Source organism: Rhincodon typus, chromosome 9 (genome assembly GCF_021869965.1).
Source record: "Rhincodon typus isolate 14 chromosome 9, sRhiTyp1.1, whole genome shotgun sequence".
Classification (NCBI taxonomy): Eukaryota; Metazoa; Chordata; class Chondrichthyes; order Orectolobiformes; family Rhincodontidae; genus Rhincodon; species Rhincodon typus.
In genome coordinates this window covers 50296255-50321612 of record NC_063340.1, presented here as the reverse complement: position 1 = coordinate 50321612, position 25358 = coordinate 50296255, and the positions used below count along the sequence as shown (strand labels likewise).

General features: G+C 41.2%; 1 protein-coding gene across 2 annotated transcripts in view; it reads left to right on the top strand.

Annotated features, from left to right (window-relative positions):
• The window catches only part of nek2 (NIMA-related kinase 2), a 527130-nt gene that overhangs the window by 365526 nt on the left and 136246 nt on the right, over nt 1-25358 (top strand). The window lies entirely within an intron of this gene.

Genomic DNA, 25358 nt, shown 5'->3' with positions numbered 1-25358 from the left:
CCAATGACCATTTAAATGCCCTTAAAGTGGGCGAGTCTACTATTTTTGCAGGCAGGGCATTCCACGCCCTTACTACTCTCTGAGTAAAGAACCTACCTCTGACGTCTGTCCTATATCTATCACCCCTCAATTTAAAGCTATGTCCCCTCGTGCTAGCCATCACCATCCGAGGAAAAAGGCTCCCACTGTCCACCCTATCTAATCCTCTGATCATCTTGTATGTCTCTATCAAGTCACCTCTTAACCTTCTTCTCTCTAACGAAAACAGCCTCAAAACCCTCAGCCTTTCCTCATAAGACCTTCCCTCCATACCAGGCAACATCCTGGTAAATCTCCTCTGCACCCTTTCCAATGCTTCCACATCCTTCCTATAATGTGGTGACCAGAACTGTACGCAATACTCCAAGTGCGGCCGCACCAGAGTTTTGTACAGCTGCAACATGACCTCATGGCTCCGAAACTCAATCCCTCTACCAATAAAACCTAACATACTGTACACCTTCTTAACAACGCTATCAACCTGGGTGGCAACTTTCAGTGATCTATGCACATGGACACCGAGGTCTTTCTGCTCATCCACACTACCAAGAATCTTACCATTAGCCCAGTACTCCTAATTCCTGTTACTCCTTCCAAAGTGAATCACCTCACACTTTTTTGCATTAAACTCCATTTGCCACCTCTCAGCCCACCTCTGCAGCTTATCTATGTCCCTCTGTAACCTGCAACATCCTTCCGCACTATCCACAACTCCACCGACTTTGGTGTCATCCGCAAATTTACTAACCCATCCTTCTACGCCCTCATCCAGGTCATTTATAAAAATGACAAACAGCAGTGGCCCCAAAACAGATCCTTGAGGTACACCACTAGTAACTGAACTCCAGGATGAACATTTCCCATCAACCACCACCCTCTGTCTTCTTACAGCTAGCCAATTTCTGATCCAAACCGCTAAATCACCCTCAATCCCATGCCTCCGTATTTTCTGCAATAGCCTACCATGGGGAACCTTATCAAATGCTTTACTGAAATCCAAATACACCACATCAACGGCTTTACCGTCATCCACCTGTTTGGTCACCTTCTCGAAGAACTCAATAAGGTTTGTGAGGCACGACCTACCCTTCACAAAACCGTGTTGACTATCCCTAATCAAATTATTCCTTTCTAAATGATTATAAATCCTATCTCTTATAATCCTTTCCAACAACCGAAGTAAGGCTCAATGGTCTATAATTACCAGGGTTGTCTCTACTCCCCTTCTTGAACAAGGGGACGACATTTGCTAGTCTCCAGTCTTCTGGCACTATTCCTGAAGACAATGATGACATAAAGATCAAAGCCAAAGGCTCTGCAATCTCCTCTCTAGCTTCCCAGAGAATCCTAGGATAAATCCCATCCGGCCCAGGGGACTTATCTATTTTCACTCCTTCCAGAATTGCTAACACCTCCTCCTTATGAACCTCAATCCTGTCTAGTCTAATAGCCTGTATCTCAGTATTCTCCTCGACAACGTTGTCTTTTTCCTGTGTGAATACTGACGAAAAATATTCATTTAGCACCTCTCCTATCTCTTCGGACTCCACGCACAACTTCCCACTACTGTCCTTGACCGGCCCTAATCTTACTCTAGTCATTCTTTTATTCCTGACATACCTATAGAAAGCTTTAGGGTTTTCCTTGATCCTACCTGCTAAAGACTTCTCATGTCCCCTCCTGGCTCTTCTTAGCTCTCTCTTTAGGTCCTTCCTGGCTAACTTGTAACTCTCAAGCGCCCTCACTGAGCCTTCACGCCTCATCTCTACATAAGCCTCCTTCTTCCTCTTGACAAGAGATTCAACTTCTTTAGTAAACCACGGTTCCCTCGCTCGACCACTTCCTCCCTGCCTGACAGGTACATACTTCTCAAGGACACGCAGTAGCTGTTCCTTGAACAAGCTCCACATTTCAATTGTGCCCAGCCCCTGCAGTTTCCTTCTCCATCCTATGCATCCTAAATCTTGCCTCATCGCCTCATAATTGCCTTTCCCCCAGCTATAACTCTTGCCCTGCTTTATATACCGATCCCTTTCCATCGCTAACGTAAACGTAACCGAATTGTGGTCACTATCACCAAAGTGCTCTCCTACCTCCAAATCTAACACCTGGCCTGGTTCATTACCCAGTACCAAATCCAATGTGGCCTCGCCTCTTGTTGGCCTATCTACATACTGTGTCAGGAAACCCTCCTGCACACATTGGACAAAAACTGACCCATCTGAAGTACTCGAACTATAGCATTTCCAGTCAATATTTGGAAAGTTAAAGTCCCCCATAACAACTACCCTGTTACTTTCGCTCCTATCCAGAATCATCTTTGCAATCTTTTCCTCTACATCTCTGGAACTTTTCGGAGGCCTATAGAAAACTCCCAACAGGGTGACCTCTCCTTTCCTGGTTCTAACCTCAGCCCATACTACCTCAGTAGACGAGTTGTCATCAAATGTCCTTTCTGCCACCGTAATACTGTCCTTGACTAACAATGCCACACCTCCCCCTCTTTTACCACCTTCCCTGATCTTACTGAAACATCTAAACCCCGGAACCTGCAACAACCATTCCTGTCCCTGCTCTATCCAGTCTCCGAAATGGCCACAACATCGAAGTCCCAGGTACCAACCCATGCTGCAAGTTCACCCACCTTATTCCGGATGCTCCTGGCATTGAAGTAGACACACTTCAAACCACCTTCCTGCCTGCCGGTACACTCCTGCAACCTTGAAACCTTATTTATGACCTCACTACTCTCAACCTCCTGTACACTGGAGCTACAATTCAGGTTCCCACCCCGCTGTTGAATTAGTTTAAACCCTCCCGAAGAACATTAGCAAATTTCCCCCCCAGGATATTGGTACCCCTCTGGTTCAGGTGTAGACCATCCCGTTTGTAGAGGTCCCACCTACCCCAGAATGAGCCCCAATTATCCAGGTATCTGAATCCCTCCCTCCTGCACCATCCCTGTAGCCATGTGTTCAACTGCTCTCTCTCCCTATTCCTCGCCTCGCTAGCACTTCTGGGTTAAGAGATAACACAGTGTGGAGCTGGAAGAACACAGCAAGCCAGGCAGCATCAGAGGAGCAGGAAAGTTGACGTTTCGGGTTGGGACCCTTCTTCAGAAATGGGCTTCTGGATTAACTATTTTTCACCCTAACCCTGCAACCACAACTGCACCTGAAGGTGATGATGATGATGATAATGATAATGATGATGATGATGACCTTCAGCCCCTGTATGAACAAGACAGCAACATCAAAACCTCCTCCCCCATCAAGTCATCTTGACATTTTTTTTAAGGTAAGATGTTAAATTTACTTTTGTTCCATTATTAGATATGAATTAAACATTTATTCAAACTGCGCTATCCTTTGTGTTAGGTTTTTGAGTAATTTTTGAGTGATTTGTTTTGGTGGTCTGTCCCTCACCTGCTTTTCCCATAGGCCCGTTATTTCTATGGCACAATTCTCTATAATGTGATGTTGCGTAGGAACACGCTATTGTGTTTTGGCAGAGCTGACTCTGTATTCCGCATTCTGTTCAGTTACCCTAACATACTTATGTAAGGTATGATTTGTCTGGTTAGCAAACAAAACAGTACTTTTCACTGTATCTCGGTACATTTGACAATAATAATAAATCAAATAAATCAATTCAAGACCCGGTAGTAACTTTGAACCAGGCTGGCAGTTTCAGCTGGTCCAGGGGAAAGAGGGTGGCCCTTCTCTCTTCCACTCCAGCCTAGTTGGTAAAGCAGATTATCAATTCTCTCAGATGTCTCCTTTGGAATTATGCAGCAACACACTGTGAAGGGCAATTTCTGGCACACAGCTCAGTTTAAAAATGCCAGCGGCAGTGTGAATGCCAGTAGGTCCCAGCATGAGCAAGCATCTCCACCATTGCTGAGTGCATGGTAGTGTGGAAGAAATGCTGTGGAGGTGGGATGCTTACTGAATTTGATGGTAGGAATCTCCATGATTTTCCCTGAAACTGACACATCTAAAATATGGGAAAATCACACCTACATTGTCTGTAATGATGTCCTGCACTGTCCTGCAACCTCACTTGCAAAGTTTCCTTCAGGTTCTCCTTCTCAAATATTTATCTCATTTCCTCTAAAGTTCTGCTTTAGTTTCTACTTCAGTAGCCATTTGAAATTCAGGATCCCATGACAGAATCATCCTCAATGCAAGAATCCATCTTCTCCCAGTGAGCATACTCAGTCCTCATTCCTAGTTTGCCATTTCACTATTTACTAATAGTAATGTTTTCAGCTTTCACTCAATTGCTTGTTTCTCTTCTAACATATCCTGGAACTGTTATAAATGTTGCTCCCCATATCAACCACATTGTACACCTACCCACCCAACTGAATCCCTTCACCCTGACCTCCCATCTCCAAGCCACCTTTCCAAACCCAGGAAAAGCACTAGAAAATCACAGCGACCAGTAGGCACATCGCTCAACAGCTCACTTATAAAACAAGGTCAGCCATGGGTAGGTCTGATCACTATTCGTTTCAACATTTGCGTTAAGCTACATTTACTGCAGAAGCTGCTAAGTTAGGAACTTGAGTACAGTGTTCTATTTAGCCTTTCATATCTCTGTTAATGCCAAGTCTTCAACTGAATGATCTCCTGTGATTCCATTTCTTACCCTGCCTTTTTATAACTTTCCCGACCAAACACTTAATTCTGTTTTGAATTACCTAATGCCTCTTAATGTACAGAACATATAAGTTAATTGCATTTACATAGAAAAAGCATCAAATATGCATTTATTTACTGGAAATAAAATTGGTTCTTTCATTGTTTCAACAGATCCATATTCAGCAAGAAAGTGTCCAGTCTTGCTGAACAACCAGCACCTTTTGTATCTTTAAGTGGACAGGGTTTATGCTAAGCCTCTTCCACTCTGTTGTCCATGAAAGCTAATAAAAAATTGGTGCAATGCTGCCATAAGCATGGCAACTGATTCACTTTAATCTGGTATGAAACAGGCTAGTGCAAACCATTAGTTAATTGGTTTAAGTGAATGAGTTGTGACCTCATACCTCAATTAATTACAGTTCATTGCATTTCTTAATCCAGTCTGCAATCTTGTATTTAGTAGCTGTTCACTCAGTCGGAGTAGAATTCTACATGGATTCACTTAGTAACTGATTTTGACAATGCTGCACGAATCAAAGTAAACATGTGACATGGCAGGTTGCACCCAGTACATCTGATCTGTGCAAACTCTTAAATTATATCCAATCCACTGAACTTCAAAATCATATTTGCTGATTGATTTTCCAGCAAATAATTGTCTATTGAACAAAAAAAATTGTTACCAATTTTTGTATTACTACTTCATGTATTTTCACCAATAATACTTGGGCTGTTTAAATAGCTGAAGTAAAATAATGTAGTTCCCACAGAAACCCCATAATATGTACACAGTTAATCCTGGCTAATGAAGTAATGTAGAGCAGAATTCCAGATCACTCACTGCTCCTTATCATGTTGCAGAATGTAAACTTGATTTAGCACTTTATGTGATAAGTAACTCAGCTGACCATGTTACATTCCTCCGGCACCACACCAAAGCAGCCACCTAGACCAAGTGTGCAAGCGCATTGTATCTCCCGCAGCACTCCGGAACCAAAACCTATCAGTTTTGGACAGCCTTATTATGGGAAACCAATTCACACTATATTTCACCCTACATCACACCACATTCTGTACCACATTTAGACTCTGCCATAGTATCCAGACTCTATCATCAAACATTATTTATATAACTGGTGACACTACCTCCTCCCCACTATACCTAGCTACTTGCCTTGTGTTGTAGCCTAGTCCATTTAGCAGGTCTCCACTCTATCAATCAAGTTGTCCATTGACATGTAACCAAAAGAAATGAATTAAGAGCTCTGGAGTTAAAAATTGTAGAGCATTCAGGAAACCAGTTCTACTGAGTTTCCTGATCTTATTTCCCACCCAAACTTGCTATATATTTCTGGGGTATTTAAGCAGTCTATTCATTAAGACTAAGATTGTCACAAATAAATCCAATGGCGAATTCAGGCAAAACTATTTTATCTGGAGGGTGTTTAGCATGTGAAATTGCTATTTCAAGGAGTTGTTGCGATTCACATTAATACATTTAAGAGGAAGCTAGAAATCATGTTGAAGCAAATATCGATGGAGTTAAATTAAGTAATATGTGAGGGAGTTCAATAAAAGGATAAATACTAAGCATGGACCAATTGGGATGAATGGCCTATTCTTTCACACAACTATGTAATATGAATGACCTGGGAATTGTGCCATATTTCCCGCAATCTACTACAATAAATTTAAATATCAACAGATCGCTTGGTTCTTGAACCAAGTCCTTGTTGCCTCCCAAATCCATACCCTCCTTTACCTGAACATCATGTTTGAATCCCTCCAATCTAATTTCTATACCAGCCACAACACTGATACAACTCTTAGGTAGCAGACAATTACTTGCAAAGGTTTCTCCATCTGCTTCCCCTCACAGTTAACTCTGGAATCTCCCAAGCATCTAACCTGGCCTGACTGATTTTGTCAACATCCCACTATCCCTTGGTGATATCACCTGAAAATACAACATCTCGTTCCACGGGTAAGTCAAAGATGCCCAGCTCTACCTTGTCAACACCACCTTTGGCCCCACTGTACCTTCCAAAATGTTAAACAGCTTATCGAACACTCAATGCTGGATGAGTGGAAATTTTTCCCAAATAATATTGGTAAGACCAAACGCACTATATTTGGTTTCCAGGACAAACTCCATTGCCCAGAAATCAAGTTAATCCATCTTCCTGGCAAGAATCTACAGATAAATGAGACTGTTAACAATTTTGGTGTTATGAATGACTTGACATGAGATTCTGACCACATATCCATGCCGTCACAAAGACTGCATACTTTTATCTCAGTAATGTTGCCAAACATGAATGGTACAATGCCTCAGTGGTTAGCACTGCTGCCTCACAGCACCAGGGGCCCAGGTTCAATCATAAGGCATTCCAAGACTGGTGGGTTTTGGTTCCAGGGTGCTGTGGGAGGTTCAAAGGGCTTGAACACACACAGTCTAGGTGGCAGCTTTGGTGTGGTGCTGCAGGAATGCAACATGGTCAGCCTTGGGTGAATGTCCGTGTGGAGTTTGAACATTTTCCCCATGATTGTGTGGGTTTCTGCCAGGCACTCTGGTTTCCTCCTCCAGTCCAAAGAGATCTGTAGGCTAGGTGGATTAGCCTTGGTAATTGTGGGTTAACGGGAATAGGGTAAGGGGCTGGGTTTGAGTTGGATGGTCTTTGGAGGGTTGGTGTAGACTTGATGGGCCAGATGTCTCTTTCTACACTGTAGGGATTCTATGGCTCTACCTTACATTGGCTTATTAAGGACTGAAATCCTCATCAATGTCTTTATTTCCTCCAGACTCTCCAGCTCTCTGAGATGACTGCTCCTCCAATTCTGGCCTATTTAGCATCCCAAATTTCACCACTGGCAATCATGACTTCAGCTATCTTGACCCCAAGTTTTGGAATTTCTTCCTTAACCATTCTGTCTATCCACCCCTCTTTCCTCTCTTAAGGGTCTCCTCAGAAACCCCTCTTTGATCAACCTGTATTGTGATCATTTTATTTAACTCCATTCCAAAATGTATTTGATAATATTCCAATTAAGCACTTTCAGACATTTTTTAATACATTAGACACACTATAGATCTGCAAGTTGTTATTGTAAATATTTAAAAAAAAAACACCTTTTCACTGTTTCTTCAGATCTTCCATGGTAGGTTACGTTGGGAGCTTGGGGCAACTCTTTAGAATATCTCCCCTATCTCTGAAGATAAAATAAAGTCTTGTTTTTATCAGGATGTGTTGCTGATGTCAAAGTTATGGATTGAAGACAAGATAGAGACTGACAGTGTGCAGGAGTTGAACTGGTATCAGTAAATACAGTTGCCAACTCACAACTTGTTTCAATTCCCCCTCACACTTCTTAATTAAAAGAATGAAGAGTAAAAAGATTCTTCAGTTATTAAATGTATTTTGATTTTAAAGAATCCCAGTGATAATATTTCTTGTAAAAACAAGCTGAAAGAACTGTGGATGCTGAAAAGTTCTGAAGAAGGGTCACTGAACCCAAAACATTAACTCTGACTTCTCTCCACAGATGTTGTCAGACTTGCTGAACTTTTCCAGCAATTTCTGTGATCAGAGCTGTCCATCATCGATATTATCTAAATTATATACAATTCAAATTATAAAACAACTGTACCCCTTAAAGAGTCAGTACTTCCAGAAGACAAAAGAAGAAAGGGAGACTGCAGGCACAAAACAATTGGAAATAATTTTCACACAGATGACTGTGAGGCTTTGCACATTAGATTGAAAGAATTGACTATACATACTCTCTAAAGGTAAAAACTCACAGGACAACAGTCTAGTTTTGTACTTTTTGCTATTGAACGGATCCTAAAATAGATGCCTACACTGTTATCTCATGGTAGAGGTCACACAATTACAACAAGCCATGAGACACATTAGTACAGGATTGCATTTCTATCTCCAACAACCCCCTTTTCATACGAAAGAAATAAAAGCATGCATTTTCATTTATACTGAGTTACCCAAGTTACCCATTGTAAATGCAACTGTTCTTTTGTATTAGCAGTTTGTAATTCTTGGCAGTCTCTGCACATGCATTGCATCCATTGTCTTTAATCATGCCAGTCTCTTAAACATACATTGAATATTCATCTGAATGATGTTCTTTCTCCAGTGAGTTCTGTGTCATTTATTGTTGCTGTGGTGACTGTTGTTTTTCATTTTCTAATATTGGGGTATTGTGTACCTTTGGGACTGATGGTTGATCTGTGGTTTGTGTAGACAGTGAGTTCACACCTTCTTGATCGGTCAGTCACCTGCGGTGAAAGAACAGCTTCTCCAGTTCAGTTATCATTGTTCCATCGGGTTGTTCAGGTCCACAGCTTACGATCGAGGTGACAACTGCTCTACACGGGTCTTAACTTACTACCTGGGCTGACTCTTGCTGGGCGTATTGAAGGTTTATAGCCTCACTGGCCCTCCAGTACTCAATTCTGGCAATGGTTCAGCAGTTTTATTAAAACGAAATTCGTCTTTCTGCTGTTTCATCTTGATTTTCTATTTCTGGCTTCAGTAGCTTATTGCTATTGCAATGGCTGGTCAATCTTTCTAAATCCGAGTATAGTACAGTTCTACTTGTGTTAATTCACTGAATGTAAATGGAACCGATTGTCCTTGCTTCCTTTTGGGATGTTCCAAGTCCTGTCTCACTGGCATCAAACTACTGGATGACTTCATCAGTTACATCGCAATAGTTCCACTTTGGCGTTGTTATCATTAGTTTGATTTTAGTGGACATGGTTGCTTGTTCTGTTCCCCAACACATTCAGTCTACTTTCTAGCTCCCTAAATTCTGCTTGCAGAACCTCATTCTTTTTCCTATCTATGGTATTGTTACCAATATGTACCAGGATATAGATGGGTGGTCAGATGGGCTGGTTTGTGGTAAATGGAATTCATTCGAGATCATTATGAGGTGATGCATTTGGGACAAACAAGGCAAGGGAATACATGTTGAATGATAGGATCCTGGTAAGCACTGAAGATCAGAGGGACCTTGGTGTGCATCTTCACTGGACCCTTAAGGTAGCGGGACAGGTAGATTAAAGTTGCTCAGAAAGCATTTGGGCTACTTGCCTTTATGAGCCAATGTACAGAGTTTAAGATCAGGGAGGTTGTGCAATATATATTTGTATATATTGTATAAAAAGTTGGTTAGGCCACAAATATAGTATTGTATGTAGTCTGGAATCCACATTATAGGAGGGAGGTAGAGGAGTGCAGAGGAAATTTACCAGCTTGTTGCCTGGGCTGCAGAGTTTTAGTTATGAAGAGAGACTGCACATACTGGGATTGCTTCCCTTGGAGCAGAGGAGACTGGAAGGGGAAAACATTAAGATGTATAAAGTTATGAGGGGCACAGATAGGGTACATGGGAAACAACAATTCCCTTTAGTGGAGCAATCAATGACCAAGGACATAGGTTTAAAGTAAAGGGCAGTGGGTTTAGAGGGTATGCAAGGAAAGATTTTTCCATCCAGAGGGTGTTGGGAATCTGGAACTCAGTGTAAGGGTGGTATGGCAGAAATTCTCATAAGATTTAAGAAGCATTTAGATGTGCATTTGCGATGCCAAGGCATACAGGGCTATGGGCCAAGTCCTGCAAAATAGAATCAGAGCAGTTAGGTGCTAGTTTTTGACCAGCACAAACTCAATGGGCCAAAGGGCCTTCTTCTGTGTTGTAGACCTCGATGTCTCTATGCCTCTAAATGCGAGGTGAAATTCAACACTTACAGCAGTGGGCCCCTCCATCAGCTGGAGGGTTAAGGCAGCACTGCCATGGCCTTTCGGATACCTTGATCTGATTTAGTGCTAATTGAGCACTTACCTGGTTACTGTTGGGGTCATTTTTATGGCCGGGACAACAACTGTGCCTTCAAGAACTGCTGATCAGAGGCCTGCAACTCTCCATGAGCAGTAGAGCCACTGGGAGAAGTGACCACTACTGGTACTGCAGCAGTAGGTCTGGAATGTGGGGTTGTAGCTGGATTCCTGGAGTGAGAATTGGTAGGGTGTACATAACAGAATCAGTTATAGAGTCACAGAGTCATACAGCATACCGACAGACACTTCAGTCCAACTAGTCCATGTCATCCAAGTTTCCCAAAGTAAAATAGCCCTATTTGCCTGCCTTTGGCTGATATCGCTCTAAACCTTTCCTGTTCATGCACTTGTCCAAATTTCTTTTAAACGCTGTAACTGTACCTGCATGTACCGCTTCCTCTGGTAGTTCATTCCACAAATGAACCACCCTCTGCATGAAAAAGTTGATCCTCAGGTCCCTTTTAAATTTCTCCTCTCACCTTAAAAATATGACCCCTAATTTTGAACTCCCCCACCCTAGGGAAAGGACCTTTTTACTATTCACCTTAGCATGCCCCTCGCGATTTTGTAAACCTCTATAAGGTCACCCCTTAACCTTTTAAGCTCCAGTGAAAAAAGTCTCAGCTTATCCTTAGAACTCAAAGCCTACAGTCCCGGCAACATCCTGGTAAATCTTTTCAGAACCCTGTCCAATTTGAAAAAATCCTTTCTCTAGCAGGGTGACCAGAACTGCACACAACACTCCAAAAGCCGCCTCACCAAAGTCCAGTACAACTTCAACATGAAGCCCCAACTCCTATACTCAATGGTCTGAGCAATGAAGGCAAGTGTACTAAATTTCTTAACCATCCTGTCTATCTGTGATGAAACTTTCGAAGAAGTATGTACCTAAACCCCTAGGTCTCTCAACACTACCAAGGCCCTACCACTAACCTGTATAAGTCCTACCCTTGTGTGTTTTACTAAAATGTAACACCTTGCATTTATCCAAATTAAACTCCATCTGCCACTCTCAGCCCATTGGCCAAATTGATCAAGATCTCTTTGTAATCTTAGACAACTTTCTTCGGTCTTGACTGTACCACCAATTTTGGTGTCATCTGCAAACTTACAAATCATACCTCCTAAATTCTCATCCAAATTTTATATAAATGACAAAGAAAAGTGGACCCAGCACCAATCCCTGTGGGACACTGCTGATCACAGGTCTCCAGTCCGAAAAACAACTCTCCACCACCACCCTCTGTTTCCTACCATCAAGCCAATTTTGTATCCAATTGGCAAGCTCTCTCCGAATCCCATGTGATCTAAATTTACTAATTAGTTCATCATGCAGAACCTTGTCAAAGGGGATTCAGGAGGCTCCTGTGAGTTGTGGGAGGAGTTGGGAATGCTGCACCTTTCGACCTGATTATATGAGCCTCCTCCATCAGCTTGGACCCAGAGTGTGAGTCACGTTCCGTTCTAAGTTTATTCTGCATTGAGAGATTATAAACACTGTGAAAATAGACTCCTGGATCTCTTTAGGACCACAGCATCTGCCCTCCCTGACGTGAACTATTGAAATGCTTGCAGCACAGAAAAAGTCTATTTGGCTCATGGTACCTGTGCTGGCTGTCTGTCAGAACAACTTACCGTTCTCCCCGTGCCTGTGTGGTTTTTCCTCTGGGTGCTCCAGTTTCCTTCCATGTCCGAAAGATGTGCAGGTTAGGTGGATTGACCATGCAAAATTGCCCATAGTGTCCAGGGATGTGTATGTTATGTGGATTAGCCATGGGAAAATGCTGGGTTATATGGCAGGGGGGTTAGTTTGGGTGGGATGCTCTTTGGAGAGTTGGTGTGGACTTGTTGGGCCGAATTCCCTTTTCATTGTCAATAACAAACAAAGAAGTTGCTGGAAAAGCTCAGCAGGTCTGGCAGCATCTGTGAAGAAAAAAATCAGTTAATGTTTTGGGTCTGGTTCCAGTTCTGAGGAAGGGTCACCGGATTCAAAATGTTAACTCTGATTGATCACCCTTGCTCCAATGGGAATAATTTCTGCCTATCTGTCCAGACCCCTCATGCACTTCTAGCAAATTTTCCCTCAGCCTTCTCTTCCCCAAGGACAAAAGTTCCAGATCCTTTAATTCCCTCTCATAACTGAAGTTCCTTATTTCTGGAACCATTCTTGAGAATCTATTCTGAAACCTCTCTATCCCTTTGCATCCCTTCTAAAGCATGGCATCCAGAACTGTACATACTAATCCAGCTGAGGTCAAACCAGTGTTTATACAGGTCTATCATAACTTCTTTGCTTTTGTACTCTATGCTCCTATTTGTAAAGCCCAGGATCGTATATGCATTTATACCCATGCTTTTATCCTGATAAGTCATTTTAAATGATGTGTGCACAAATACCCCCAGTCCCTCTGCTCCTGCACTAACTTTACAATTGTATCCCATATTTTGTATTCTTAATGATATGTACATTTCATTATTAAGGTAAAAGATAAAGAGGAAAATGGTATTGGCTGGTTAAGTATTCCAAACAGATATAAAGAATTGATTAGTATAAATTTAATTTGATATGTTTGATTTAAAACTTTTTTAGTGACAGCACCCCTTAATTGGTTGTCCTTTAGTTAAGTGTTTTATTTGATCACTGTAAAGAGAAATTCATGCTCATGCTCCACTGTCCTCGGAGACAGAGTGCACTTGATCAGTGGCATTGCAGGGTTTGGACATAACATCAGCACCCAAAATGATATTTTAATTTAATAAGCTTTAATTATAGTTTCTATTTGAAGTTACAGTAAAGTTGTAGATTCCCCTTTAGATAGACATTAATCATTTGATTATCTGTTTATTTTTCCTAGATCATCCACGGAATCCCAACGATGCAGAAGCAGGCCATTCAGCCCATTGTGTTCACACCTACCCTCTGAAGAGCAGCCCGCTGGACCCACTCTATCCCTATAACCCTGCATTTCCCATTGCCAATCCACCCAGCCTGCACATCCTTGGACAATATAGCATAGTCAATCCATCTAACCTGCACATCTTTGGACTGTGGGAGGAGACCAGAGCACCCAGAGAAAACCCATGCAGACGTGGGGAAAATGTGCAAACTCCACACTGCTCTCAGTACACCAAAGTTTAGATCAACAATTCATGTTGAGAAGAGCAGAGTCCTAATACTGATCCCGGAGTATGTCCATGCAAGTAACTGCCACGTTTTCTCTGTAGTCACCCAAGGGTGGAATCAAACCGAGGTCCCCAATGCTGTGAGGCAACAGTGCTGCCCAACGAGCCACCATGTTGCTCTCATTATTGAAAGAGCATAAATAGACACTTCTGGGACACTGGTTGTTGCTTCTGGAAGAGGCAGACATATGTAATGGTGCATCTCTAAATAAACCGCATATTGAATAAGAATATTACAATATGGTTTCCTCATTCATATGGCTTCAGAAGAAAGTAACAAGATTACCACTGCCTATTGTTCCTACCAAAGTGAGTTATTTCACACTTCTCTGCCTAACCCCTGGAATTGTCTGCTGCAGAAATCGGCTGAGGCAAATGCATTGAATTTTTCAAAAAGGAGTTAAATAATTCTTAGGGCTAAAGGCAATAGGGAGAAAGCGAGAACAGGGTATTTGAATTGGATGATTGGCCATCATCATGTTGAACAGCAGGTCAGGCTAAAAGACCTACTTGTGCTCTTCAACTATTTTGAATCAACTTGTTGAGAGGTATTATGACACCTCTGGAGCAGGTGGGAATGTGAACCTGGCCTGCTGGGTCAGAGATAAGGACATTACCACTACATCACAAGAGCCTCTTACTTGTACTCTTTACCTATATTTCCTAATCAACATTTTCAGAGATGTTATTACACACTGCTGGAGCAGGTAGGATTTGAACCTGGGCCTCCTAGTCCAGGTGTAGCAACATTACCACTACACCACAAGAGGGTCCTCCAACTGTGCTTTTATATTCTATGCTTCCATGAATTTCACCTCCTATACATCTGCCACAAACTTGTCTATGTCCCTTTGAAGTTTAAAACTATCACCCTAATAATCCAGGAGTCTTCCACATTGTCTGTCCTCCAAAAATGTTGATTTTTGCTCTCAGTACACCAAAGTTTAGATCAATAATTCATGTTGAGAAGAGCAGAGTCCTAATACTGATCCCGGAGTATGTCCATGCAAGTAACTGCCACGTTTTCTCTGTAGTTGTGATAGTTATTTACTGCCATTCTTCCATTCCATGAATAGGTAAGCACTAGATCCTGGAGGAGGAGAAGTACGCACTGTTGCAGCACATAGTCTTTCTGATGACTTCAGGAATTAAGAGATGTTGCAGAGTAGTCAGGTCAAGTACCCCTGATTGTTGTGTTTGCTTCATTTTAATTGCAGAAAGAGGCAACAATCTGGAGGAGCTGCATGGGAAGATCACAGAAAAACAACTGTCGGAGGAAGCTCAATGACAGAAGGAGTGGAGAGAGCAGCCTGCAAAACTATTTCCCAGCTGCCAGCAGGACTTGTCTATTCCTAATTTAGAACAAACCTGCCTGGACACACGATCAATTGCTTTCTCACTTCAACTGTCTCAATATCAGCAAGTAAACTTATATGTGTCCGATTTCAAAGGGTGGCAGTCAAGTGTTTTGAAGTCTTAGAGAAATTCTGAAATGGTCATAGGGCAGGTTTAAACAGACAGAATTTTGGTTAGACCAGCAGTGGCTGGAATATAAAGACCTTAATAGCCACTAGCATCTGAAAATTGCAGTGATGTCATAGAACATCAATACCTTAATTTGAATACCTTAATGTAAGAACAACGGTAATGCTTTATTTTTAACTTTGTTTTTCTATGTTACTACTTGTACCTAAGTTTTGTCCCTAGGTACCTTCCTACCTACGGTGGAGCCATGCGTGGCAACATTGCACGTGTCACTGTACTCATACTTCTGTACTCGATTACATGTGACAATAAAGCTTAACACAAATCAAATCAAATTAAGTAGGTAGTCATCCATTTCCAGTATTAATTGCAACAGTTTGGATTGGCAGTCGTAAGTGGAGTGCTGCTATTTTTCTCATATTACCACTTGATTCTTGCTCCAAACCATGGGTGAAAATCGGTCCTTGATTTCCCTGACCCATGCAATCAATGAAAATCCTGAGCTCTCTTGGCTAGTCCTCACACCTCCTCCTAACAGCAAATTATTTTCATCTCAACTGCTTGGATGACAATCTGGCAGAATCAGAATAAAGGGAATTAAATGGGGCAGATTTGATAACAGATAACGTATTCTTTCTGGCAAAATCCACCTAGATGGTCAAGATTAGAATCGGTTCCAAGTTAGTTTTGCACATTTCAGATCTCAATCTCTGTAATGAAACTCAGCAAATACTATTCCCAAAGCATTTATTAAGGAAATATTTAAGTCTCTGTAAATCCAGTGGCTGTTACCATGGTACTTCCCCTTCCTGAGTTGGTGTGCGCTGTGTGTGACTTACTAATGTGATATTTATTTTGTATTTGAATCCTTGGGGTTAGTGTCTCTAAAGTCACCATGAAGCCTATGTTTCAGGATATGTTCCTGGATTTGATGTGCCTCCTCAGTTGTGTCCCTATAATGGGTCTTCTTCAGTCTGTTGTATGGTCACTACCTGCTTTATGATTCCTCAAAAGTCATGGGGAATTTGTGTGGCTGGGCTAACATTGAGAGATTGCAAATTATCACTGCCAGCTCTGTCCAGTCTATGCCTCTAGGAGGGGAACTGCTCTTTTCTGGGTACAGCACCACATCTACCATTGCTGACCTGCTTACTAAAACTAAGAAAACCATGTAGCTGGGGATCCGCCTTGGGTTCAGGACGTGAGACAGAACTAAACTTTGGTAACAGTCACATCTTCCTATGTTTGCCATAAATTTCAGCTTTGGGAGATCTACGTAAGTGAAATCCGTGTCTAGCACCTTCCTCAGCCGCAAATGCAAATACCAAGGTGGATTGATAGATAACTCACTTAGTTCACTGGGACATAGATGCAACTCTCTACATCACTATTAGGCTCTCTGGTTCTCACCTCTCAATAGCAACCCACTCCGATGCCTTTTCATATTCCTCCACATATCTCTATTGCATCTCCAATATCCAATATGTACAATCCTCGTGAGCTTTGTAAACACAAACTCATTTGTAGTTCAGCAAAAGATCTCTAGTTGTACTGAAAAATTCTCTTAAGTCATCCTAAAGTTGTGAATAGAGAGATAATCATATAATAACCTAACTTTCAATTTCTTAGTCTCCTGGACAACTGTAATCAACCGCTTGTTGTGGATCATTAACATTCTTTGAAACTCAGCTGTGCATTCGTAGCATTACAGCTCAATACTATGAGCCCTTTTGAAATTAAAACAATAGCTGGCTAGGATTTTCTATGCTACAATTCTGATTCAAAGGAGTCCAGGAGTTGATGATCTTTTCCCTAAGTTAATGCAGTTGGCCAATTTTTTTTTATGGAAAGCAGCATGGACAGTAAGCTCACAGATTATATTATGACAGGAGGATGTCTTTGCATTGCTGTCTTGAATGCACTAAATCATTTTCTTTTTCCAATGGTAAAGGTACTATAATGCATTTCAACACTTTCACAAACCTGGTAAATGTAGTGGTTGAGTTGCCTTTCCAGGACCAAATCCAATGATCAATCACTGCATACCTTTAATCTATCAGTCAGCACCTAAAAGTGACATTTAAGGTTGCCAAAAACCTTTTCAATTTTACTGTCAGAAAATTTATTCTGGTTTTCAGACTGACATTTCCTGGTGGTGTTCCCACAGACTTTCAAAAATCTCTTGACCTGACAAAAATACTAAAGAGTTTTAAGCTCAAATTCACTTTAGTCCTTTTCAATAGTGACCTGAGATCATCTGACCCACAAATGGGCAAATGATCTGAACATTATCTTCTCTAGGAGAATATTGACTGCAATTCAACTGGAATTGGGGGGAGGGGGAAAGATTTACTGGTCCTGGTGTCCTTATTGTTCTGGTACTTCACCTTTATTTCATCTTTTGTGAGAGATGAAAATCCAGCTATCAGGTGGCTTTTCATTCCCATCCTTACGGCCCACCAATTGTAGAAAATGCTTCTTAAAGATGAACATATAGAGTGTAAACATTGATGATAGGTTGAATATTTATTACCCCTGAGAAGGTCTTGGGCAGCCAACTTCTTGATTATATCTGTATAGCTTGCTAGATTACTTCAGAGGACAGCTAAGTATAAAGAAAGTAACGATGGCAAATTTCCTTTATTGAAGATTATTAGTGAACTAGACAGGTTCTTACAACTGTCATAAAGTTGCACTTATAATATTATATGTTCTGTAAACAAAGCCAATCTGACTTTAATAGCACACACATGGAATCTTGTGACTTTACTTATGGATTCAACTGCAGCTAAGAGCAGGCAATCACACTGTGCTGGCATCTATATCTAGAAGACAAGGATGCAAATGTTATGCTGCAGTAAAACAAAACCCTGGTTACACCTCACCTAGAGTACTGTGAGCAGATTTGGGCACCACACCTTAGAAAGGATATATTAGCCTTGGAGGGAATACAATGTAGGCTTACAAGAATGATACCTGGATGTCAGAAGTTAAGTTATGAGGAGAGATTATACAAATTAGGCCTGGTTTCTCTAGAATTTAGAAGGTTAAGGGGTGATCTGATCAAAGTCTTCAAGATATTAATAGGAAAAGATGGAGTAGAAAAACATAAACTATTTTCACTAGTTGGGGATTCTAGAACTGGGGGGCATAGTCTGAGAATTAGGCCAGACTGCTCAGGAGAGATATGAGGAAACACTTCTATATACAAAGGGTGGCAGATATTTGGAACTCTCTCCCACAAATGGCAGTGGATGCTGGATCAGTTGTTAACTTTAAATTTTTGTTAAGCAAATGTATTAAGGGATATGGCCAAAAGCAGTACATGGAGTTAAGCCACAGATCGGCTGTAATCTCATTGTATAGAGAAATAGGCTCAAGGGCTGAATGAATACTCCTGTTCCCATGTTCCTATTATTATGTTCCTTTCCTGAAAAGGTAATTACAGAAAATCATTAAATAATTCTAGGATTCCCAGGACTGTCCATTGAACTCTGGAAAGGTATGAAATCTCAAAAGCTTCTGGAACGTTGAAACAGGGGAAGGGTAGGATGTACCAGAAATGTAAGTATTATTGACTTTATTTTGTGGAATAATGATTCAACAAAATGAACAATTACAGTCATTTTGTTTGATTGTTCTGGTTTGAAAGAGTCATTTTAAGAAGAAGCATTTAAACATCATTAAAAAGGCATCTTGAAAACAGCCACTGCCTTTCAGCAGAGTGAGTTATCCAGGATTGCTGTACTGAATCAGGCCACCAAGAACCACAACATGCAATCTCCAACTATTTGACTACAGAAGCCATCACAGTGGTAGATTATGACTTCAAGTTCTCAACACCTTCACTTCAGAAGCTCTGCCTACAACAACAGTAGAGAGTCATCTCATTTTTGTTTCCTTAAATAACTTTTATCTTTAATTTAAATCTTTGTATCTGCACTATCATTTTTTTACTTAAGCATCTTTTAGCCATAGTTGTGTAAGAAATGAATATTTTATTTTCTGTAAAACATAAAGCTAAGATGATGATTATTTTGTATGTTGAAACATGTGAGAACTAATAGGGGGCTACAAATCGGCTTAGACAAATTATTAGTTCAGGGGCCACTCTGAGAAAATGCCTGGTGTGTAGTTGTGACACAACAATCTGATGGTTTTATTAATAATAGTTTTGCTATTTTGTAGCCTGTATTTCATTAATTGAATTTCAGTCCAATAGTGGGATTTAAATTTAAGTCTCTGGATCATTAGTCTAGGTTTGTGGATTACTTGTCCAATAACATGCCACTATGCCATCATACCTTCCATTAACTTTAAAGGCTTGAAAACTAAACAGTGTAGTGATTATAATGAGGTCAGTCAGGTCGACTTCATAGAATACGAGTTCCCTACTTGGGGAATGTGGTCCAATCAGGGAGCCCTGGCTGATAGATAAGAACAGGAGTATCAGCCATCCTGTTCACTCTGAGAACTGGCTCTGGGGAAGCTAGATCAGTGTCACACTTCTCCATGTGTAAATAAAGGTTGATTTGGTGACAAGGTACTAGCCTCTGGAGTTACTTCAAACAAGTTCCACGATGGAGGAACAATTCTCTCTGCCAGATATGTGCCCAGTGGTGAAGATAGAAACATTTCTTTTTTGATTTTTTTGTTTATTTTTGTTCTGCTAATTTTAGTCAGTTTTTAATATTTGAAGTGAATTGGTCAGAGAATGTTCTATTTTCAAAACTTATATGTTTACCGTTTAAGCTAAAAAACGAAATAGCATAAAAGAATAAAAAAGGAGGATAAATTTGGTCAAAATGCTCCTGCCAATGTTTCACATTGATTGTCATTCCTCCTGAAATGGCTGATTGACTTGACACTGAGTGTTGCTATTGAGAGCTTTCATACAGCACTTCAACCAACTTAAATGAGTCTATCAAGTCAGTTATTAGATTCCAGATGGTGCACTCACTCTAATTAATGTGATTGCTAACATCGTTGCTCTTCCTTTGTGGACATTAGTTTGCGAACAGCTGTGATTCAACCTTGACGGAAATGGTTATTTTTTTCTTTTGCCATTGTCTTTTTGAAAAATGTTTTACTTTTAAACCATAATTGGTATAGCCACAACAGTAATTGGACACAACCACAATGAACTGAAAACAGGTAGGAAAGGTAATGCAATAGAAAAACATTCGGAAGCTGAGATTGTAATAAAGTCAGCATGGATACTGAAAGGAAAGGTTATGTTTGACCAGTTTTTTGCATTCTTTGAAGAAGTAAGATAAAGGGTTGATAAAGGTAATGCAACAATAGTCAGTTTCCTCAAATTACATATCTCCACATGGTGAAGAAACATGATTTAAATAGACTGACCTAAGCAGTAAATGTAATTCATTTTGATTTCCAATTGCCCTCAATAAAGGACAATTCATCACGAAAGCCAGAGCAACTGGGGGCCAAATAGCAGTATGGATAACAAACTGGCTACAAAACAGAAAAAAGTTAAGAAGTAGTAACTCAAATTATCAAATAATGAAAAGTGATGGAACCCATAATAATTGGCACTATGATGATTGTTGCCATTGTTTGCATGAATTTGGGAATTGGAAGATCAATTTCAAAACATTTAATAAAATAAAGGCAAAATACTGAGACGCTGGAAATTTGAAATTAAAATAGAAAATGCTAGAGAAACTCAGCAGGTCTGGCAGCATCCATAGAGAAAGAGAAACAGTGTTAATGTTTTGAAGAAGTCATATTGAACTTGACATGTTAACTGTTTTCTCCCTACAGATGCTGCCAGGCCTGCTGAGTTTCTCCAGCGGTTTCTGATTTTAATTTAAAATTTGTAGATGGCTCCAAATTGGTAGGGTAGGGTGTAGTTACTTACAGATGAGTACTGTGGGAAGGCACAAGAAAGCATTATTGAAAATGCAAAATGGTTGTGTATTTTGGTAGTGGAAGTTAGAGTCTAAAGGAAGAAGAACAGAGGGCTCAGGATGATACAGATACACATACATCAAAAAGTTACAAAGGTTATGAGGCCGTCAAAAAATGAAAATGCTGAAGTTTCTTTGTATATGAATAGCATTATAAAACAGAAGTTTGTTCAAATTGTGTTGAACCTTGACTAGACTGTACATAGATTGCGGTGATCATTTCTGCTCTTCATGTCATAGAAAAAGACATGGAGGCACTGGAGAAAGTGTAAAAAATGTTTATCACAATGATGCCTAAACTGATGGATTATACCCATCAGTAAATACTGAATGGGCTCATTTCCCAAGAAAAAAAATTGAAGATAACAGGGAAAATGGCAGGATTCTTGGCAGTGAGGAGGAATAGAGGGATCTTGGGGTCCATGTCCATAGATCCCTTAAAGTTGCCACCCAGGTTGATAGGGTTGTAAAGAAGGCATATGGTGTGTTGGCTTTCATTGGCAGGGGAACTGAATTTAAGAGCCGTGAGGTTATGCTGCAGCTCTATAAAACTCTGACTAGACCACACTTGGAATATTGAGTTCAGTTCTGGTCACCTCGTTATAGGAAAGATGTTGAGGCTTTAGAGACGGTGCAGAGGAGATTTACCAGGATGCTGCCTGGACTGGAGGGCAGGTCTTATGAGGAAAAAATTGAGGGAGCTAGGGCTTTTTTCATTGGAGCGAAGAAGGACGAGAGGTGACTTGATAGAGGCGTGCAAGATGACGAGAGGCACGGATAGGGTGGATAGTCAAAGACTTTTTCCCAAGGCGGAAATGACTATTACGAGGGGGCATAATTTTAAGATGATCGGAGGAAGGTATAGGGGAGATGTCAGAGGTACGTTCTTTACACAGAGTGTGGTGGGCATGTGGAATGCATTGCCGGCAGTGGTAGTGGAGTCAGATACTTTAGAGACTTTTAAGCGACTCTTGGATAGGCACATGGAAGATAGTAAGATGTAGGGAATGCAGGATAGTTTGATTTTAGTAGGATAATAGGTCGGCACAACAGCGTGGGCCAAAGGGCCTGTACTGTGCTGTACTGTTCTATGTTCTTTGTATAACCTGAATAACATCTTTAAGATTATGAAACAGTTTGCTAGTCTAGACGCAGAGCATTTTTCATCTGCAAGTGAGATCAGACTAGTGGCCATTAAAAAGATAGTCCCTCTAAAATATAATAGGGAATTCAGGAGAAACTTCTTTTTCCAGAGAGTAGTTAGAATTACAATTTGCAATGAATGGTTGGAACAACTTATATGATGCACTTAAGGGGAAAATAGAGAGCACAATAGGGAGAAAGAAATAGAAGGATGTTTTGATGGCTTTAGATTAGCAGTAGGCTCATGTACAGTATGTACACCAACAGTGACATATCATCGACTAGTTGGGCTAAGTGACTCAAAATGCTTTTATGATGAAAGTGGGATTTGAATGGATAGGTGGTTGTTTATGACCAGTGCGATGTCATGGGTCAAAGGTCCTTTTTCTGTGCCATACATCTCTCTGACTCTACACTTTTAGTTATGCACAACTATTTTCTGAACGCAGAGGTCAACTGAATTAAAGGTGTGTCTGAATTTTTCTCAGTTTTTAAAACTTGTTGCAGGAGCCCTGTAAACAGATGTTTTGGGAGATCTCTGCAACAAAAATCAGGCAGCAATAAGTAATGAATACCAAAAATTCATAAGCTGTGGCATAAAAACATAAATTGCTGAAAAATCTTAGCATGTCTGGCAGCATCTGTGGAGAGAAATCAGAGTTAACGTTTCGGGTCCAGGAACCCTTCTTCAATGTCACATTCAAGGTGCTCTCGGTAACTCTTCAGCTATATGAACAAGGAGGGATTTTACTCTGGGAGATAGCAACAACTGTAGATGCTGGAAGTCAGAGTTGATACAGTGTGGAGATGGAGGAACACAGCAGGTCAGGCAGTATCAGAGGAGTAGGAAAGTCAACGTTTCAGCTTGGGATCCTTCATCAGGCCTGGGAACGGAGAAGGGAGCTCAGAAATAAGTAGAGAGAGGAGGGGTGAGGCTGGGGATAGGCGAATGCAGTTTGGAGGTTGTGGAGATTGGTCAATGGAAAGAGTGGGATGGATAGGTGAGAAGGAAGATAGACAGGTTGTGTCAGGTCAAGGAGGTGGAGAGGTGAGGGACAGCTGGACATGGGATGAGGCGGGGGGTGGGGAGATTTTGAAACTGGTGAATTCTACGTTGAGGCCATTGGGCTGTAAGCTCTCAAGGCGGAATATAAGGTGTTGTTCCTCCAGTTTACGCATAGCCTCATTGTGACATTGGAGGAGGCCCAGGATGGACATGTCGCCAAGGGAGTGGGAGGGGAAGTTGTAATGGATGACAACCAGACGGTGGTGTTGATTGGAGTGTACAGAGCGCAGATGCTCCGTGAATCGGTCAGCGAGTCTGTGCTTGGTCTCTCCGATGTAGAGGAGACCAGGTTAGAAGACGTACAGGTGAATCCCTGTCGGATTTTACACTATTTTGTAAATATTGACACCACTTGGAGAATCCTTCATGTTACTTTCTGGAATGAAGGAAGCTGCCACGATGTCTTCATGTTCTGCCATTTAGCCTTCCCTTACAGCTTCAAGAAAGAACCATATGAATGACTGGTTACTGAGTAACAAATCATAAACACTGCTGCCATTGCTAGTGATGACCCCAGTTTGACACCTCAATCTGAAATCAAGGAGCTGTCAATTCAAACACATGCAGCTATCAGATTGGTGATTGAAGTCATACCTTTATCTGCCTGGGTAAATTGGGTAGGATTCTGTTGTATGTGGCAGGCAGTGGGTCCAGAAATTTAACTTTTTTTTATGCCATTCATTGCTTTTCCATACAGAAAAGGTTGCATTTTGACATAAAGGAACCAAAGAAATGCAGATGCTAGAAATCCAAAACAAAAACAAAAATTGCTGGAGAAATTTAGCAGGTTTGGCAGCATCTGTGAAGAGAAAGCAGAGTTAAGGTTCAGTGACTCTCCTTCAGAATGCAATAGTAACATTTACACCACACAAATGCCAGGCAGTGACCATCTCTAATAAAGGGACACTCTAACCACTGCCCCTTGACATTCAATGGTGTTATGATCACTGAATCCCCCACTATCAGCATTCTGTGGGTTACCATTGACCAGAAACTCAACTGGACTTTCTACATAAATACAGTGGCTACAAGAGCAGGTCGGAGGCTAGGAATACCGCAGTGAGTAACTCACCTCCTGACTCCCCAAAGCCTGTCCACCATCTACAAAGCACAAGTCAGGAGTGTGATGGAATACTCCCCATTTGCCTGGATGGGTGCAGCTCCAACAATGCTTGAGAAGCTTGATGCCTTGCAGGACACAGTAGCTTTCTTGATAGGCACCATAATCACAAATATCCACTTCCTCCATCACTGAAGCTCAGTAGCAGCAATGTGTACTATCTACAAGATGCACTGCAGAAGTTCACCAAAGACCTTAGACAGCAGCTTCCAGACCTATGACCACTTCCATCTGGAAGGACAAGGGTAGCAGATACATGGGAACACCATCACCTGTACATTCCCCTCCAAATCACTCAATATCCTGGCATGGAAATATATTGCCGTTCCTTCACTGTTGCTGGTTCAAAATCCTCAAATTCCCTCTCTAAGGGCATTATGGGCTAACCTACAGCAGGTGGATTGCAGTGGTTCAAGAAAACAGCTTACCACCACCTTCTCAAGGCACCTAGGGATGGGCAATAAATGCTGGCCAGCCAATGACATTCTTGTACCACAAGCGAATAAATTTTTAAAAATTTGAGTACCACATTTTGACCTCCTTTTCCAACACTTGCAATAAAGTGTTGCTGATCCAGAAATTCAGCTCCACAAGCACTAACCAGTCAACTCAGCTCACATTATCGTGTGTAGGCAGAAAGGATACATTTCTGACTTACAGTAGGCTGCAACCATATTGGGTAAGATAGATGCACCAGTTCCAGGATTCCGTATCAGGAACACTTTACTCTGAGGAGATCTCCTGAGCATGTGTGAAAATGGCTATGTCAAAGCAATGTTAGAGCACATGGAAGTGGAACCTGGGTCTGTAGAGTTCCATGTTATAGAGTCAAAGTCATAGAGTCATCAAGTCATACAGCTAAGAAACAGAACTTTCGGTTCAACC